The sequence below is a fragment of the Sceloporus undulatus genome, chromosome 2 (assembly GCF_019175285.1).
Source record: "Sceloporus undulatus isolate JIND9_A2432 ecotype Alabama chromosome 2, SceUnd_v1.1, whole genome shotgun sequence".
Lineage (NCBI taxonomy): Eukaryota > Metazoa > Chordata > Lepidosauria > Squamata > Phrynosomatidae > Sceloporus > Sceloporus undulatus.
In genome coordinates this window covers 79,115,576-79,132,046 of record NC_056523.1, presented here as the reverse complement: position 1 = coordinate 79,132,046, position 16,471 = coordinate 79,115,576, and the positions used below count along the sequence as shown (strand labels likewise).

The 16,471-nt window shown below is 41.3% G+C and overlaps 1 long non-coding RNA gene across 1 annotated transcript in view; it reads right to left on the bottom strand.

The window, feature by feature from the left end:
* LOC121924207 overlaps window positions 1-16,296 on the bottom strand; it is a 17,889-nt gene extending 1,593 nt beyond the window's left edge. The window contains exon 1 of the long non-coding RNA XR_006102548.1: window positions 14,890-16,296. This is a non-coding gene — a long non-coding RNA (uncharacterized LOC121924207). The remainder of the gene's footprint in view (window positions 1-14,889) is intronic.
* Between the last annotated feature and the right edge of the window lie 175 nt (window positions 16,297-16,471).

The following is a 16,471-nucleotide window of genomic DNA, read 5'->3' as shown; positions in this document are numbered from 1 at the left end:
ATGGCAGGGGGTTGGACTGGATGGCCCGTGTGGTCTCTTCCAACTCTATGATTCTATGATTCTATGACAGAACTGTGGCAACATACATTCCCCCCAGAGCCTATAAACTTATAGGCGCAGGGCAGAATGATGTTCTGTCACTTCTGATCTCTTTTACACTGTCGTTACACCACTTTGATTCCATTTTAATGACCCTGGCTCCATCCCATAGAATACTGGAATTTGTAGCTTTGTGATGTATTTAGAATCCTCTGTCAGAGAACTGGAAATCCTTCAGAAAGCTACAGATCCTGCATAGGTTGTAACTACAGTAGTTAAAGCAGTATAAAAGTGCTCTAATGGCACAATATGAAAGAGACCTCTGTTTAAGTATGGTTCAACTGCACATTCAGCCGGCTTCTGTATGCCGAATGGGAGTGGAAGAACCATTGTTATGGCCTTTCCTTTTATCACTATGGGAGTACCTGTTGGACCACAGTACCTATCAGCCATAACCAGCATAGCCCCTGGTGAGGAATGATGGAAGTTGCAGTCCAATGACATCAGGAGGGCCACAAGTTGCCTGACCCTACCCTAGGAGGTGATAACCTTTAATTTCATCAAATAATTTATTCAGGGCAGTGGAAGGGTGTACTCTAATGAATCCAAATGAATGCAGTAGAGTTTTTAAAAGAAATAAACATTCTCTGGAGATGGCCACAACACATTTTTTTTCCATAGATGGGAACATATCCAAAGAACTTTGTGTTTAAAATTTGTTCCTTTACTATCAACAAGCCATTTTAAAGGGTTTTCCCCAGCTGAAGGCATCACAGGAAAACAAAATCCAACCAGTCTTGGGATGTACTCTCAGGGTACAGAAATTGTGCCAAATTGTTCTGGAGTTAGGAGGAGGAACACATCCTGCATGATAAGAAAACTACATGATGTCGTGTTGCTGCCCAAGAATATGGTAAACACTCCAGTTTCACAGTTGGTTCCCTAAATGCACACTCCTGCCTTTTGAACTGTCATTCTTTCACCAACATGCTACAGTGGGATCAGTGGGTAAAATCCCTTCTTTATCAGGGGCATTGTCCTCTTAGCACAGTTATGTGAATGACCCCTAAAACAATGGGTTTATGAGCCATCACCTGGCGCATTTTGCTCTGGAAGCTCCATCACAACAAGCCAATGAAGGAGCTCCCACAGCAAGCCTTCTTCGAGTTAAGGCACGCCTCTACTTTGAATCAGTAGATTAGAAGGATTAAAGCAAAAACGTAACACAAGTTGATGGAATTTTTCTCCTCTCATTTGCAACACCAAATGCTGGGTATTGCTACATGCTGATTATCTCAATCTGTAAAAAGTGATTGGGCTTTATTGTCATGATCTGATGCCTGCAAAAATGGAAAAGTGATTCAACACCTTTGTGGGGCTTTTCTCAGATGTTAATTCTTTCCCCTGTTGAAAATAGCACCTTTTCAAAAATGGCTTTATTTTCTGGGTGTTCTGGTCTGTCTTTATCTTTTGAATAAACTAAACAGTAAGTGCCCTATGTCTCTCACTTTAACAGAGGCTTTCTAGGCCTGATCTGCCTTTTCCAATCTGGTGATTCTAAGATGCTTTGGACAATAATCCCCTCATCCCCAGCCAGCATACCATCATAAACTTTATTCTATATAGCTAATAACCTTAACAATAAATAAACCGAAACAGAATTAAATATATATAAAATTAAAATGACAGTTTTAAGAATATTAGACATAATTTTAAAATGATTTTAACAAAACCCCATAAAACCAACAAATTCAAAAGTGTGAAGCATGCAGTCCAACACATCTGGAGAGCACCAGATTGGGGGAAGCTGCCTTAATTCTTTCTAGCTTTTCAGTGCCTTTTTTAAAAAACCATTATGAACATCAGAACTATATTGTCTTCCATGTAAGCCACACACAAGGGTAAAAATGTACCGCCTTTCCCTGGTGTAATGTTTAGTTAATACCATGGTGGATGACCCTTGCCTTTTTATTAGTTGTTGTTATTGGGGTTACAGTCTTCATACTCTGGGAATTAAGTCATATTTAAATCGTTAGAACTTACTTGTTATCAGCTTCACAGGGATAATGCTGTTGCTGCTGAGTATACTAGAATCAACAGGGGCTTTCTTGCTGCTTGCTATTTCAGGTTCTTTTCTGGGGGGTGGGAATAGCTGGAAGTCAAACCTAGGATGTTGTCACTAAGCTAGAGCCTTTGTGAGACTCTTTGAAAGCAATGGCATTAGTCAAGTATACTAATTTGAGGACTTCAGCCTGTGATCTCAACTTGTTCTCCTATCAGTTACATGCACGTCTTAGCATGCCAGGCAAATGAGATAAAACAGAGGGAGAGCTTTATGTTGAAATAAAGATAGACCTGCCTCTATTATGGAGCATGGGGTGGAGGTCTGATTTTGTCAATGAAAGGTGTGCCTGGCTTTGCCAGACAGAACACTCCAGACTTAAAAGACCTCAGTGCTTTCCATCTTTCACCTAGACTCTTTGCCTAGATATAACATCTATATCGTGCAGGAAAGTAAGGTAAGATGGGAAAAGTCTTCTGCATTCCTTGCCTGCAAATTCCTATTCCTGTCAAAACCAGACCATCATCCTCACCTACACATCTCCTCTTTCAACAAGATTGGGACAGATCCATGGTTTAAATCAGCAGTGAGCAACTGTGGTTGTCTAGATGGTTTTGTTTTACAACTCCCAACAGCTGAAACCAGCATAGCCAACGGTTAAGTATTATGGGAACTGCAGTCCAGAATTACCTGGAAGGCCACAGCTACACATCTCCTTTGCATGTGTCCATTCACCAGCCACCACTATGTCTAATTCTAGCCCCAAAGGCCAAACACCCTTTCCAAAAGTCTTGTTCCACATAATAAAGAAGGAAATCTGTGGATTACCTCCAACAAACACTGGACAGGAAGACAGGTTAAAAGGCTCTCTTTCCTAAGCATTCTTCATAACCTCACCCAATATTTATGATGTGTAATGTTTTCAGTAGGACTCTGCAGCAGCCTAATGAATGATAAATAGTCTTCTGTTTTAGGAGTTTGCCATTAGGCTGTGTACCAGGAAAATCATAAAAAAGATCACAAGGAGGGTTGAGTGTAGCAGGCATTTAGCAGAGAGAGATTTCAAGTATCAGAAGGCCTGGGGCTCATATCAGGTTAACAAGAGGAGATATAACACCAGTACGGTCCAACCATGCCACAAGTTACTATGCCAGGGGATGGGTATTTTTTTATGGGGCACAACTGCTGCAATGACATGAGCAGACATGTAGCTATCAGGGTGAGGGGCCAAAGTGGCCAAATAACAATTCTGCCACCCCCATAAAATTTCCCTTCAGTCCCCACATTTCTAGGACTGCAGAGTGAGACACTGAAAATTGTTCATATTGAAAACTTTCACATCTGCTGTGTTTACATTCCCTTAGTAACTCTGCTTGCCCCTTTTCTTTGGATGCCTAAACTGTATTTCTAAACATTCAACTGAAGTTTTAAGTTACTGCAATGTTAGAAATTTGGAAGAGTGAATGAAAATTTAATGGGGGGGGCAGCATTCTTATTTGGGAAGACAATGCCATTATTTTGTCACACACACCCATAACTACATCAAGACCCGGTGTAGTGGGGTGGTTTGAGCATTAGACTATAAGCCTGGAGACCAGGGACAGAGACCTTAGGCAAGTCACACTCTCTTAGCTTCAGAGGGAGGCAGTAACAAACCCCCTCTGAACAAATCTTGCCAAGAAAAACCTGTGATAGGCTTGGGGTTGTTATAAATGACTTGATGGCATACAACAACAACATCTATACCCCTGAACACCAATAATTTCAAGTATGAATTTGCAGTCATGAATGACAGGTTGCTTACTTGTAATTGTAGTTCTTCAAATGGTCATCTGCGAATCCATACAAATGGCTTATTCTGTGCCTGCGCAGCAATTTCGGATCCTACTGGAATCTCTAGGGAAGCTTTTCTGGCGGTAGCTCCACCCACCCCCTATATAGGCTTGTTGTCTTCCCGCCCTTTCTCAGTTCAAATAATCCGCCATAAGAGCAGACAAGGAAGAAAGCGCAGGACACGACAGAGGGGAGGATGGCGGGATTTGGGTGGGATTTGAATGGATTCACAGATGACCACTCAAAGAACTACAGTTACAGGTAAGCAACCTGTCATTCTTCTTCATGGTCTCTGCGAAGCACACAAATGGGTTAGACTGACAAGCTGAAACTCTCCTGGAGGAGCGTGTGTCCTGGTAATAAAACAAATGGATTATTAAACCAGAAAAACAGTGTGAATTTGTGTCATTTAGTAACTCAGTGAGTTGCCGAAAGAAGAACAGTTCTGCCAAAGAATGCCTCCCAGCATTGCCTGGTATCAAGTCTGTAATGCTTGATAAAGGTCAGCGGTTGAGACCATACCGCAGCCTTGCAAATGTCCTCCAAGGGGATGCCGGAGAGGAATACAGAGGAAGTAGCTACCTCCTTGGCTGAATGGGCTCGGATTTGAGCAGGGGGCGTCTTCCCCAACAGTTCATATGAGAGATGGATAGTGGAGGTCACCCACTTAGAGAAACATTGAGGAGTGACAGGAAGTCCCAGCTTAGGGATGGAATAACAGACAAAAAGCTGTTGAGAACACCTCGAGACAGAAGTCCTGTCGAAGTAGAAGGCCAAAGCCCACCTGACATCGAGAGAGTGGAGTTGACGCTCGGTGTCGGTGGTCGGGTTCGGAGCAAGTGCTGGAAGAATGATGTTTTGGTTGAGATGAAAGACAGAAACAATCTTTGGTAGGAAAGAAATATCCAGTCTCAGGACAACTTTGTCTCTAAAAAATTTGAGATAGGGAGAGTCGGTACGGAGGGCAGAGAGTCTACTGGCCCGACGTGCAGAGGTCAGTATGACCAAAAATGCCTACAAGTGAGGACCCTGAGGTCACAGGAAGCAAGGGGTTTGAAGGGAGCCGCAGACAGGGCTGCCAAGATGAGTTGAAGATCCCAAGCAGGTGCCAGGGCGGCAATTGGCGGTTTGAGGTTTTTGAGTCCCTTGAAGAATCTTTTCACCAAGGGGTTGACAAAAATTGACAGGTGGCCAGAAAACTGAAAGTGGGCACAGATGGCCGAAAGGTAACATCTCAAGGAAGAGATGGAGAGGCCGGACCTGAAGAGAGAGTTCAGGAACTCGAGGACAATGGGGACATCAACCTCCAAGGAAGATAGTCCTCTGTCAGTCAGAAAGGACAAAAATTTGTTCCATTTGAGTGAGTAGGAACGCTGAGTGGAAGGCTTAAGGGAAACCAAAATGATCTTTCAAACCAGAGCTGAGAAGCAGTTCAGGGTAGAATCCTACAGGCCACGAGACAGAGAGTCTTGACGTCCAGGCAGTTGTCAGAACCGGTTGTTGGAGAGTTGAAGTAGAGGAGCGAGCCACAGTTGTCTCAGCCACCACGGGGTGACAAGGATAGAGTCCGAGTGGTCTGTTTGGTGCTTGGCTGTGACCCTTGTGATGAGAAGGAAGGCAAGAAACAGGTAGAACATCTTGTCCGACCAGCAGAAGAGGAAAACATCCTGGAGCAGAACTGGTTGCACAGAAAGTTCAGATGAGAGGCAAACAGGTCGATGTCTGGAGTTCCCCAAAGGGAAAACAAATGGCATATGACATGGGGGTTGAATTGCCACTCATGACAAGAGTCTGGAGCTCTGCTCAGCTTGTCCACAAGCACATTCTCCTCTTCTAGAAGGTGGATGGCCTGCAGGATGATGCGTCTGGAGGTGTACCTGTTCCAAATCTGGAGGATGAGAGTGAAGAAAGTGGAAGATCTGGTACCTCCTTGCTTGTTGACATAATACATCACCGTCATGTTGTCAGTGAGGAGCAAGACTACCTGATCCCGAAGCAAGGTTTCAAAGGCCTTGAGAGCTTTTCGGACCACTAACATCTCCAGAGCATTGATGTGGTAGCGGAGTTCCACTGGGGACCATCTCCCGTTGATGGAGAGGTCTTTGCAGTGGGCTCCCCATCCGGTAATGGAAGCATCAGTTGTGAGCGTGACCTGGGGCTGCAGAGGCAGAAAGGGCATGCCCTCACAGGCGTTCTGTGGGTTGAGCCACCAATGGAGGGAGCGAGCCACTGGCCTTGGGATGGTGATCCATCTTTGTGGATGATTGCAGGCTGGATTGAAGATGGAGAGAAACCAAGACTGGAAGGGGTGCATGCGGGGCCGGGCCCACAGAGTGACATACGTCGTAGATGCCATATGTCTCAGCACCACCTATGCTGTCCTTGCCCAGATGCGTCGGGAAGAGAGGCAAGCCCAAATCGAAGACCTGAGGTTGTCGAACCTGTCTCAGGGAAGATATGCTCTCGATGCCGTGGAATCTAACATGGCGCCAATGAACCTCACTTTTTTGCATGAGAGAGAGTGGACTTTTCTGGGTTGAGCATGAGTCCCAAGGCTTGAAGGAGGGAGAGAGCATAGCTGAGATGTTCTGAGAGCATGAGTCTGTTCGGGACAACAAACAACCAATCATCGAGATATGGAAATACTATGATGTTTTGCTGGCGGAGGAATGCTGCCACGACTGCCATGCACTTGGTGAACTCCCTCGGTGCCGTGGAGAGTCTGAAAGGCAAAACATGGTAGCGAAAGGAGTTGGGACTGACAGAAAAGGTAAGGAGATTTTGGTGGTTCTCTCAGATGTTAATGTGGAAATAAGAGTCCTGAAGGTCCACAGTGGCAAACCAATCTGAGTCCTGTAATAGGGGCAAGATGGAAGTGAGAGTTACCATACGGAAATGCTTATAATAGTTGAAAGACTTCAAATAACAGAGGTTTAGAATGGAGTGAAGGCCTACTTTAGGTTTGGTGACAATGAAAAAAACAGTGATGGATTTGAGAGGGGGACACGGGTTTGATGGCCCCTTTTATACACAGTGAGCGCACTTTGTCAAGAAGGGTGTCTGAAGGGGAAGTGGAAACAAAGTTACCCCTTGGGGGAGGATGTTGAAGCTCAAGGGCATAGCCCCTCCAGACAATTTTGAGCACCCAAGAGTCAAATGTTATGGTGGCTCAAGAGTGGTAAAAATGGGCCAGACGATCCCCATGGGGGGTGAGGGGTCAAAGTGCACTGGAAAACTTCAGAAGCACCTCTTGCCTTGGTCTGGATCCTTCTTTTGGAAGGGCTGCTAATATTTAGATTTTGACTAACGTTTTCCCGAGGGAGGCTGTTGTTGCTGGGGAAAACGCTGTTGCTGAAAGTCAGGAGGCTGACTGGGCCTACCCTGGTTGGAGGAGTAGGAAGGTCTCTGCCATCCAGAATGGAGTTGGTATGAGTGGAGAGACCAAGAAGTTGAAGAAGATGACATACTGTATTTACAGGCTGTGTTTCTCATCATGTTTTTGAACTCCAGCTTCTCATCGGTGTCTTTGTGAAAAAGGCCCGAAGCATCAAAGGGGAGTTCCTCAATGGTCGATCTGGCCTGGGGTGTCAGGTCAGAAGATCTCAGCCAGGCATAACATCAGACCACAACCCAATAACAATGGAAATATATGAAACACCCAGAAAATATAATTGGCGATTAAATGAATATCTATTAAGAGATGAGAAAATAATCTTACAAGCAAAGAAACAATTAGAAAATTATTTTCAAGAAAACATGAATAGGGAGGTGAAAATTCAAAATGTCTGGGAAGCCTCCAAAGCAGTTATGCGGGGTTTTTTTATTCAAAAAAATGCTGAAGAGAAAAAAAGAAGAGGCGCAAAGATGAATGAATTACTGACAGAAATAAAAGATAAAGAATCTACCTTAAAGAAATTTCCGAGAGACAAAAAAGTGAAGGAAGAGATGAATCTATTACAAAAACAAATCTCAATATTATTAACAGAGGAGATGGAGAAAAAACTCAGATACTTAAAACAAAAAACCTTTGAACACGCAAACAAACCGGGAAAATTATTAGCCTGGAAATTAAAGAAAAAGAAGGAAAAAAGAATAATATGGAGAATCAAAGAAGGAGAAAAAATCATTACAGAACATAAACAAATAAAAAAAGCATTTTTTGAATATTACAAAATTCTATTCACTCAAAATCCCTCAAAAATAGAAGAAATTGAAAAATTTTTGGAAAAACAAAAAATAAGTCACATTACGGAAGAACAAAAAGAAGATTTGAATAAAAATATCACCACAACTGAAATTATTGCGGCAATCAGAAAATTAAAGATCGGAAAGGCTCCAGGACCAGATGGTTTCTCGGCAGAATACTATAAAAAATTTGAATCAATCTTAGTTGAACCTCTACAAGAGACAATGAATGAAATTTTAAAAGGAGAAATTCCAGAATCATGGAAATCATCTTTTATCACACTGATTCCAAAAGAAGAACAAAGTGTCTTAGAAATATCCAAATTTAGACCCATTGCACTATTGAACAATGATTACAAAATATTTACAACAATTTTGGCTGAAAGATATAAAAAAGTTTTAAATCATTGGATAAATAAAGATCAGGCTGGATTCCTTCCAAATAGACACCTGAAAGAAAATATTAGGCATATAATTGACATAATTGAATATTTAGAAAAAAGACCAGACCAAAAAGCCGCACTGATCTTTTTAGATTCAGAAAAAGCATTCGACAATGTGAATTGGACTTTTATGATAAAAATTTTGGGAAAAATGAAATTGGGAAACAACTTTATTAATTGGATATCTGCAATATATCAAAATCAATATGCAAAAATCATCATCAATGGTGATACAACAGATATATGCAATATACAAAAAGGCACTAGACAAGGATGCCCTCTGTCGCCACTGCTATATATTACGGTTTCGGAAATATTAAACAATATGATAAGAAGAGAAGAGGAAATAACAGGTATAAGAGTCAAAAATAACGAATATAAAATCAAATCGTATGCAGACGACATGGTAATAACCTTGACAGATCCATTGGAGAGTGTTAATGCACTCTTAAAAACAATTAATGAATATGGGAAACTAGCTGGTCTAAAAATCAATGTAAGCAAAACAAAAATGTTAGTTATGAATATGACAAAGAAGGAAAAAGAAAAATTGACTCAGATATCAAATTTTGAAATCCAGAAGAAAGTCAAATATTTAGGAATTAATATTACAACTAAAAATTCTGAACTATACAAAAATAATTATGAAACAACATGGAAAGAAATTAAACAAGATTTACAGAGGTGGTCAAAATTAAGTTTATCATGGATCGGACGAATTTCTACAATTAAAATGAACGTCACATCTAAAATGTTATATCTCTTCCAATCTTTACCAATAATTACGAACGATGGACCCTTTAAAAAATGGGAGAAAGATCTATTGGGATTTATATGGAACAAGAAAAGACCACGTGTGAGATTAAAAAATATTCAAGAAAAGAAAGAACAAGGAGGTCTAAACTTTCCTAACCTAAAACTTTACTATTATGCATGCAGCTTGGACTGGATCAGCGAATGGGTGACATTAAAAGAAGAAAAATTATTACAATTGGAGGGATATGGCTTAAAATTCGGCTGGCATGCATACTTAATCTATGATAAATTAAAAATTAACAAGGAATTCTACAATCATTTTGTGAGAAAATCTTTAATTCGAATTTGGATAAAATATAAAACACGGTTGATACCTAAAATTCCTAGATGGACTTCAGTTAATGAGGCCTTCTATAGAAGAGAAAAGATGATAAAAAATAAATGGATAACATATAAAGATCTCATATTGAAAGAAGGAAATCAACACAGGATAAAAACACCGGAAGAAATTAAACAAGAAGGCCTCAACTATAATTGGTTTCTATACAGGCAAATAGCAGAAAGCTATAAAAAAGATGAGAAGACAATTAAAATCGAGACAGAAGAAACTGAATTAGAAAAACTTATGTTTCAGGGAACACAACAACGAATATCGAAATTATATAAACTGATTCAAGGTTTTGAGACAGAGAAAGAACCAATTAAACAATATATGATTAGTTGGGCCCAAGATTTTGGAAAACCGGTTTTACTCGAAGAATGGGAGAAAAATTGGAGTAAACGAATAAAATATACTTTAAGTTATGATATCAAAGAGGCATATTATAAAATACAATATAGATGGTACCTCACCCCTGAAAAATTGGCTAAAATCTACAAAAAGACGAAAGGTATATGTTGGAACTGTCAAAAGAAACAAGGTACAATGATACATATGTGGTGGGAGTGCCAAAAAGCTAAATCATTTTGGGTAATGATACACAAAGAACTACAGAAAATCATTGAGGAAAATATTGTCTTTGAACCAGCACTGTACTTACTAGGTATGGCAAACCAAAGAATTGAAAATAAAGCCGGGAAAATTATATTTTATTTAACTACAGCTGCACGAATAATCTTTGCAAAAAAATGGAAAAATAAGGAGGAACCTACAAAAGAGGAATGGATTAAAAAAATTTATGAAATCATGGAAATGGATAAATTAACTATTTATTTGAGAGAGGGTAATACTGAAAAATTCAATAAGGATTGGTCATTAGTCATAAAATATCTATGTAGAGAAAAAGGAGAAAAAAGCATAATCGCCTTTAAGGACTAAGTTAGAGTGGTAAGGAGAATGATTTCATACTGGACTTGTGATGTCTCTCCTTTCTATCTACACACCCTCTCTCTTTTCTTATTTTATCAAGGCTAGTATTCATTTCTTGGGATATACTATTATAAATAAAAAATAATAACAATAATATAATAATTATAATAACAAAAAAGATGACTCCACAACTATTGAGATAAGATTAGGAACATGCGAAAAAAGGGAGTATAATGTAGAGTTAAAGAAGTAAGAGAGGGAAAATGGGAAAATCAGACAATTCTATTAAATATAATAACCAAAGTAAAGGAGGGGAAGTACTTTTATTTAGATGTTTTAGATGTACGATGTTGTCTGTTAGTCTGTATGTATGTATATGTTTATTGTCTATTGTCTTTGAATGATTTTTAAGAAATAAAAAAAAAAAAAAAAAAAAAAAAAAAAAAAAAGAAGATCTCAGCCAGGCATAGCGAAGAAGGGCCATGGCTCCAGAGAATTGTCTGGCAGTGCAATCAGTTGAGTGTCTGGCTGAAGTGATCTGTTGTGCAGCCAGAGAGTGTGCCTCATCATGGCTTGTGAGGGCCAGTCGTTTCTTTTCTTCCAAAAGGTTGTTGTACAGAGAGAGAGCACGTTCCCACAAATGTTGCTGATAAGCTGTCATACAAGCCACGTAATTAGCAACTTTGAGGTCCAGTATGGCCAAAGCATAAGATTTTTGACCCATACAGTCAAGCTTGCGGCCTCCCATGCCACTTTGCGTTGAGGCCACTTTAGGAGTGAAGCGGAGCTGGGAGGCTTCAACAATAGCCAAGTTGGGACGGGGGTGCTCAAAGAGCCAGGAGTCATCCGAGGGGGGTGATCCTGTATAAATTGTTCAGCTTCTTCGAAAGCGGCTGCAAAGAGGAAGGATCAGTCCAGGAACGTTTGACAATTTGCAACATCGAGGGCAGAAACGGGATCAAGGGGGGTGTTGGAACCCTGCCCTGGACCCATTCGTCGATGGAGTCGAGAGCCTCGACACGGAGAGCTTTGCCCATTCAGATGACTTGCTCTGCAAAGGATTTTACATTGTCAAAAGGAGAGGCCACCTCAGGAATCGTGAGAGCCTGAGAGCCTGACTTTGATGAACCTGAGAGAAATCAGACTCGGAATAGTTAGGAGATTCAGAAGAGCTTGAGGGAGATCTGAGGGTCGGCCTTGAATGAAGAGGAGAGGACTGAGGTGGTGGGAGCACAGTTGAGACCAAAGGCTTCTGGGGTGGTGGAAGGTACGGTTGGTCAGTGTGGGTCACCGTGGAGGCAGGATGGGACTGCAGGGGCTCAGCCACAGCGGAGGCTGTCCGGAAAGGGAGCCAAGGTTCTTTGGTACTGATGCTCTGCATGAATTGTCCGGCTTGAACTTCTGAAGTGTCGAGAGGGAGATAATAGGTGCCTCTCTGGTTCATCAAAAATGAGGTATCTATCAGCAGGTTCTGGGAGACCGTAAGAGAGGTCCCCATCAAGGTCTTCATTAAAATGGATGACTTCCGACATCTGAGAGATGCGATCCACGGGGATGCACTGGGCAGTTGTCAGGTCTGGGCCAGGGGAGCCGACGGGGAGAAGCTTCAAGCTCCGTATCAGAAAGCTGCTAAGGTTGAGGGAGCTCCTTTAGGAGGGGGAGAGACTCAACTCGAGGAGGAACAGAGGTCATCTCAGGACAGGAGAGGTGTCACAGGTTGTGCAGGATGCTGTCCGCACGGTACCAAGCCCGAGTCTGTATCGACAGACGGCAAAGTTTGTTCAACGGTCGGTGTCAGAAGACGTTGAAGGGCGAGATTTTTTCTCCTTATGATGGGAAGAGTCCTTGCCCTTATCCTTAGAAGATCTGTGCTTTTTCTTTTTGGTTTTGGAGCCGTCTGAGGATTTTTTTCCACTCGGGGGAGGACATTTGTCCGAACTCTTCATCCTCGATTGATTTGCGTTTCTCCACAACGTGCAATTGTGTAACCTCAGCAGAAGCTATGTCCTTGGCAGAAGGAGCATTGGCAGTGACCTTAGAAGTTGAAGGCATGCCATCGGCAGTAGGAGCCTTGGCAGTGACCTTAGAAGGAGCGGGAGGACTCAAGATTTGTGCATACAGCAAGGAGTGGAAGCGCATATCCCTGTTCTTCCTGGCCTGTGGGGTGAAGACCTTGCAGTGAGGGCACACCAAGACATTGTGACCCTCTCCCAAGCAGAGGAGGCATATGGAGTGACCATCCTGGCTGGGAATCTTTCCTCTGCACTCGGTGCACCTTTTGAAGGAGTGCGAGGACATCGTCAAGGCGAAGGATGAGACAAGAGAATAGTCAAACAAGCTGAGGGAATACAACTTGTCCAAAACCAGTCCAAATCATTATCCAAAAAGAGAAGTCGAAAAGCCAAAACATGGTTGAAAGCGAAGGAAGGAGAGAATTCCAAGAGAGGTTCCTATGCTGCTGACACGATGGACAAAAGGAACTGAGAAAGGGCAGGAAGACCCCGAGGCTATATGGGGGGGGGGGGGGGCAGAGCTTACCTAGCGATTCCAGTAAGATCCAAAATTGCTGCGCAGGCGCAAAATAACCCATTTGTATGCTTCACAGAGACCACAAAGAAGAATGTACCAGTGCAATACACTATTACAAAGGTCAGGATTACAGTTCCAGGATCAGCTACCAGGAGATGCAGTATTGTCATCCCATGTGTCTCCTGAACAACATATTTGTTTTGCTGTTGTGTTCCTTCAAATAATTTCTAACTTGTGGAGACGATCAGGTGAACTTCTAATGGTCTTTCCTTGTCAAGATTTTGCTGCAGAGGTTTGCTATTACCTTCCTCTGAGGATCTGAGAGTGACTTGCTCAAGTCAGTCAGAGATTTTCGTGGCAAAGTGGGGATTTGAACCCTGGTTTCCCAGAGCCCTACTCCAACACTAGACCATTATACCATGCTAGCTCTCTTGAACAACATAGAAATGTTGTTAATTAAATGTGTGTGTGTGAGTGCACATGTGTGCATGGTGATTCTCCAAGAAACTTACAAAAATTATTACAAGACAACAAAAACAGCAAACAAATTCAACATAAAGATGTCAGTGACAGAGTAAAATACCATCACTACAAATAATGTATTACTGTATTTATACCCTCCAACATTTTACAGATGAAAACCAGGACACATGTGGCCAGGCGACATGAGTGTGTGGCTGAGATAGCAAAAGTGAGAAACAACAGATAATCTAGGAGAGGCTGCAGCAATTTGTTTTTACCTAAGCCTACTGGAAAGGGTAAGATTCTGCCTTTTCTCTCCCCTTGGCTGAGTCTGAATCAATGGAAGTAAGCTAAGGACAAAGGGGGAAAGCTGGAGGAGCAGGAGAGAGAGAGAGAGACTGGGACACTTTAAAAGCAGCTGAGAAAGTGGAACATCAGGATTAATCAGGACTGTTCGTGTCAAACTCGGACAGTTGGAAGGTACATTGCTGCTTAAAGCTGTTAAGCGGAACCAATATAATACAGCCTTACCAGGGTTCCCAACTGCAGTAGAAAAGTCAACACATGTTCAAGTGAACGTGAGTAGAACTTTCTTTTAAACTTTGCTTTCCAATTTGGCAAGATCTGAACTGGAACGGGACAGGGACTAGGAAATAAGTAATGGGGCAGCATGTATGGTATTCTGTTTTGACTGAATGCTGAAACAGGGCTTCATGTGTGTGACATTCAAAAAGGTTTTTTGGCACTCTTGGAACCATTTATATGAGTGTAACTAATGTCTAATACTGTGGTACTGACAAACCTGGTCTCAGAGAGCAGTTATAAACAAGTTATTTATTGTGATTATTTATCGGACAGATATCCTGTTACCCTACCAAAAATGAGGCTCAAGCTAAAATTGAATAAAAGTACAATTAAAACACAAAATGAGTTCAACATCAAAATACAATTACATTAAAAATTCAATTTAAAACATGTGAATTGAAAAAAATAAAGAAATTAAATTAAAATATAGTACCTTCTCAGTAAAAAAAAACCCATTAAAAAGCAGTTTTTAAAGCCCACATGAAGGAAATAAATTCTGTCTTTTAGCAGAAAGACAACAAAGATGGAGCAATCCTAACATCCCTTGGCTGGGAATTGCAAACTTTTGGAACAGCCCCTGCAGCTTCAGGATCTCTATTTCACTCCACACAGTCTAAAGAACAGGATAATTCACAGGGAGGAGAAAGTTAATAGGTCTTGATTTTCAAGAGAGGTTACTGGCTTACACTTTTGTTTTGTGTGTTGCAGTCTTCAGCTTCTAGTCACTGCAGAAGAACTTGAGAAATAAGCTAGGAGAGAACACTCTGTCCAATCCAGGATCCAAAGACAGTTTTCCTAAGAGCAGGGTCCCTGTTGAAATGAAAGAAGCTTCCTTTCACCATCATGTCTGGCTCATTACTCTAATGTGTTTCTAGAGGTTTACTGTAAACAAGAGATGCAATCTGTCAGAGGGCACCCTGTCATAGTGTTCCTCACTTAATGTGAGCCACTTGTTATTTGTGTGAATGAAGATGTGAAAAAAAGCATGGGCAGTCTCTCAGTTACTTTTATCTGATCTTCTCAGTGCTGCTCAGTGCTGCAACCTTTTCTTTAAAATCTAACCACAAATGCGGAGTTGTTTTTAGATTATGTTTTTTAAATTTTGTATGTTTTTAATCTTAATTTTACACTGTTTTAACTAGGTTAATTGTTTTTTAAATAATGTTTTTAAAAGTGTTTTCATCTTGTGAGCCTTTTTGGGAGAAAGGTGATATAAAAATGAAATAAATAAATAAATAAATAAATAAATTGTTAAACAAATTACTTGTGATAACTACAGCTGTATAATCGTATCAGAATAAATGATACACTGTACAAAGTATTCAGGGATAGAAGCCATCAGGAGAATCCAATCTTGACTTTTGTTGACAGAATAGCATATTTGCCACCCACCCCTTTGCTACAGCTCTCTTTCCCTTCCAAAATAGGTTCTATTCGATTGGAACCCAATCCAAAGCTGGTTTTTAGGTAGCAATAAGAGGGCTGCAGAAGGAGGTGCAGAAAGAAGGGTAAGGAAGTTCTGTGGCAACAAATACAGAAGCATTGGATTTAGCCATATATGTTTATTACAACTAGGATGAGAAAGAGCCCCTTTGCACTACACAATCATAGCACTTTATTCTGTTGTAACTGACACAGCTCCATCCCATGGATTCCTGGGATTTGTACTACACCAAACTACAAACCCCATGTTTCTACAGGATGAAGCCATAGCAATTATAGTAGTATCACAATGCTATCATAATGCAGCATGAAAGAGACAAAGATATCTACATTAGATTTTGATATTCATTTAACTTCCATGGCTCCATCTTACAGAATCCTGGGATTTGTAGTTTGGTGAAGTGCTTATAATGCTTTATTAGAGTGCTCTTGTTAGTGGTTCTCAAACTTTGGCCTGGATGTTGTGGAGTTCAGCTTCTAGAAGTCCCAGCCAGCATGGACCATTGTAAGGGATTCTGGGAGGTGAAGTCCAAAACATCCAAGATTATTTCAATTACAGCAGCCTTCTCTAACTTGGTAGCCTCTACATGTATCAGATTATAGCCCTTATCAGATGAGTGTGGAACTGGGGGTTTTGCGCACTGGGTGGTTCGAATTCACGTTATTTCGCACAATACCATCATACCAGCATTCGAATGGCCCAATCCGCACTCACGTGAATGCGCGAGCTGCCGAACTGAATGCGTACTGGCTCCTCTTTTTGGAGCGTGTTGGCCAGTGCGCTGATAAGGGGATTGGCGATATCCTGGATTGGGGCTCTGTTCG